Source organism: Dipodomys spectabilis, unplaced genomic scaffold (assembly GCF_019054845.1).
Source record: "Dipodomys spectabilis isolate Male_0828 unplaced genomic scaffold, ASM1905484v1 ptg000115l, whole genome shotgun sequence".
Taxonomy (NCBI): domain Eukaryota; kingdom Metazoa; phylum Chordata; class Mammalia; order Rodentia; family Heteromyidae; genus Dipodomys; species Dipodomys spectabilis.
Genome location: NW_024870792.1, coordinates 9,556,154 through 9,560,425, shown reverse-complemented (window position 1 = coordinate 9,560,425; position 4,272 = coordinate 9,556,154).

Sequence of the window (4,272 nt, the reverse complement as noted above, 5' to 3'; positions counted from 1 at the left end):
CTTTGTTTTAAGTTTTTCTGTAAAAATGTACTTAACATTTATAGCATGAGGATTTTAGCTAAATATCTGGTATGTATCACTTAAGGCAAAGACACATTGTGTTTCCTTATGCTTATTACAGAACTGACAGTACTAACAATGGGCTTAATAAATCTTAAGTTTCCAAAAGATACCCTACGTACTATTATATGGAAGGGTAATTACTGAATTGACAGATTATCAACCTAATCAAAGATTGCCTACAATTGAACTAAATTATACTTGAGAATCAATATTGAGATCCATACATTCTAAAATTTGCTCTATTTTTTTGCAAAAGTAAACACATTTACTAGGAAATTTGGGGCTGAAAATGTTCACCATTGAGAATCTTTTGAGAAAAATAAGGTTCGTAACACATTTTATTTTGACTTAATTTGTTAATAACATGCTTGCTACATAAAGATTACCATCATTACATTGTCTCATTGATTGTCTAAAGACCACATAGGCTTTATTTGCAACTATCAATGAATTTTTAAGGTAACTTGATTCTAAGATGAATTATTCAATTTTAAAATTTAAACATAATGATTATAAGTCTTGTCAAATAATATCAACATCTTTCCAATAGTAGCAATAAAATTGACATTTTTTAAGATAGAGAATATCCTGAGCCAAGATCATTTCCATCTTTTAAATGTTTTTTTTAAAGCCAGGCACTGGTGGCTGTTGCTTGTAATTCTAACTACTTAGGAGGCTGAGATCTGAGAATCAAGGTTCAAAGCCAGCCCAGGCAGGAAAACCTGTGAGACTCCTATTTCCCATTGCCCACTAGAAAGCCAAACAGTGCTAGCCCTAAGCAGAAAAGCTCAGGGACAGTGCCCAGGCCCTGAGTTCAAGCACATGACCAACAAAAGAAAAAGGGTTTTAAGTTAAAGCATTAATTAAAAATACAAATAAGTCATGTTGAGATGTCAAAGAAAAAATGTTTCTGAATGAAAGTAGTCACTAGTTCTTGGATGGCCTTCATCTAAGTCTTTTCGATCATAAAGACTGCACACTTACTAGACAAAGCAGAAGCATTTATTCTGAGAAAATCAAAATGGAAAGTTAAATGTGCTTCTAAAATAGTTATGCCAGCAACTAATATTAATAACTTAAATTGCTAAAGTTACACTCCAAATTAGTAGTTAATTGCTACTAATCCATTTGTATATAACCTAAATTTCAAGTAGTTTTTCTTCCAAATTTCTCTTACATAATTCCCACTGTTAGCATAAGCTATCTATATAATCTATATTCAGTGATGTGGCTTAGGTTTATTTTTAAATGATTATAGTTTAGAAAAACAAAAACTTAAAATATTTTCTTTCTACCACAAAGGAAATGGGACTTTGTGCTTCTTTACCTATGTGCTTTAAAAGACAATTTTGCATGTATGAGAAAATTTTTTGTCCTCAATATCTATAAGGTTTCATTGGCATAATCCTGCTCCAGAGTACTGTTACACTCAGTAGCTATTCTGGTCCATAGTTATTTATTCTGTGTTTGCCAGAACCTTTATACTAAAAAATAACTTAAATTGTGACCGTTACTTTATATTGCACAGATAGCTTTTCAGCTATTGCTTGTCCTCCAGTACATGGACTAATGTAAATTGTATAATTGAACATTGTGTTTTGATTTCGAAGTAATCAACGTGACTGTTAGAATGTGATAGTAATGAAACAACAGGATGGAACGTTTAGATGTAGTAAATCATAAGAAAGCATTGTAGGGGCTGGGAAGGTGGCTCAGTGGTAGAGTGCTTGCCTTGCCTACATGAGGCCTTGAGTTCGATTCATTAGCACCATATAAGCAGAAAAAGCCAGAAGTGGTGCTGTGGCTCAGTGATAGAACACTAGCCTTGAGCTGAAGAGCTGAGGGACTGCACTCAGGCCCAGAGTTCAGGCCCATGACTGACAAAAAAGAAAGCATTGTATGCCCTGGTCTTAACTCACAAAGAGTTTGTGACAGTGCTTCATAGACAACGTTCATGGTATTATAAGTTCTATTCTTTTTCAAAGTAATGAACTTTGTATTTTCCATATATCACATACAGAAATGATTCTGATATAAATACTATTACATGAATGCTTCCAGGAATTTAATACACTGTACTGTTCATATCCTACAAACTCAACTATATATAAGACCAAAATCTTCTGTTTGGGGGTTTTTATCCTTTTTAAAGTTATATATTCTAATTATAGTGTTTTCTGGAAAATAGAACTTGTCCATTACTTAAAAGTACTAGAAGTTAATCTAATTACAGTAAAATTGGCAACAGTGATATATTAAACCACACTTCATATTCGCTTTGGAAACAAAATACATTTCCATATTATTCTTTTTTAATGCTATACATCCCTTTTGTTTATTTGAAAATGATTTTGATCAATTAATACATGTTTGTGTATTTTCAAACGTAGTACTTATTTTAGACACTATAGATAATATGAACTATAGGTTGTAATTTTAGACATGATTGTCCCTGATAATAAGTATATATTTTAGAAGGGAGATGCAACTTTAAATTAGTACCTAGCCATTAAGAGGGATACCTTCAGACTACAGACAAGCTCAGTGATTTTGTGTTCATACATCAATTTTTTTAAGTATAAATGTCTTCATGAAAATACTGTGATGGCCATTTTTCAGGCAAAGGTGGTTATTTTGTGCTGCGACATACATTTATGTGCAACTGATCTGCTTTTTAAACAGATGTAGATAAAATTAAACTGGTCCTTATGGGACTTATGCACCAGGTTAGTTTCCTTAGTCTTGTTTAGTTAGCCTTATTAATCCAAAAGAAAGTGGAGGGCTGGGAAGGTGCTGAGTAGTAGAGTGTCTGCCTAGCATTAAGGTTCTAGGTTTGATTACTGTAATACTGTTTGTACACCCAGATACATACCAGTGAGTACGTATCAGTGTTTTTGCCAATTCATCTCCAAATTATACCAGTATTTTCAAAGGACCAATATATCAGTTTCTTCCCAAATGTGCAACTGTGTTACATGTGAATCCTTTCTATTTTTGTCTGTACTTGGAAACTGTTTTAATGACAAAGGCTATCCTATGCCTCTTACTACTGTACATTTAAAGAACTTGGTGTGTTACCATATTTAATTTGTAGTTATTTATTCTGAGTAATCTTGTTTACAACTTTACAGCATGTATAGAAATGTAGTGTCAAAGACGTGTAATTCAAAAGTATTTAACTGAAACCTCTCAAGTCAAAATATATAGTATATAATAATGTAATTGTGTAGCTTATTTTGAATTTGTGCACTAGTGTATATATTGTATATATTTGCTTTTATAAGGGTTCAATGTGGGAGAAATAGAATTCACTGTATTAGGGAGATGTTCATCTTTGAATACTTATGCAGAATTCAATAGGCAGTGAAAGTAATTAAATCATTTTGGTAATATATAAATTAACATTTGATTGGAAAAGGGAGTAATTTATGGAGATATGTAGTTATTAGTTATGTACATGCTAATTAACCACATTGATTCACTCCATGGACCATTTTCTTCTTATGTATCAAGACTTATTAAATGTTACTATTTCTTGCACTGATTACCCATGTTAAAGGAAAAAGTAAAAACTGAATTTTTTAAATTCATTTTTAGTTGAAAAATAGTCATGTATGTTTATGATTACTAACATTTTCTACTGCACAAAAAAGTGAGTGATACTTTAAGCCATTTTCTTGATGAAAAGATACAAGTAAAGAAGAATCACATAATCAAGTTGAGCTAATTGCAAATTTTTAGTTACTTAATTGGTCTTTTTTGTATTTCAGAGCAGTGATTACTTACAAGGGAAAAGGTTAGATATGTAACATGAAGTTGTGGTTGGGGGGAGAAGGGTGTTGTCAGTCAAGGGGTTTGAACTCAGGACCTAGGTGCTGTGTCAAGAGTTTTTGTGCTCAAGGCTAGCACTGTACCACTCTGAGCCACAGTGTCATCTCCAGTTTTCTGGTGGTTAATTGGAGATAAGAGTCTGAAAGATTTTCCTGCCTGAGGGGACATGAAACCATGATCCTCATATCTCAGCCTCCAGAGTAGTTAGAATCATAGGTATGAACCACCAACCAGCTAACATGTTTGTACGAACCTATGTTAAGTACAGGAGATCCTAGGCCTATCTTAACACATACTCTGCCCCTCTTCTTCCCCACAAAGGTTTGTGGTAACAAAGAATTATTGAAACAGCCTTGCTATGTATCCTAGAGAGGTTTC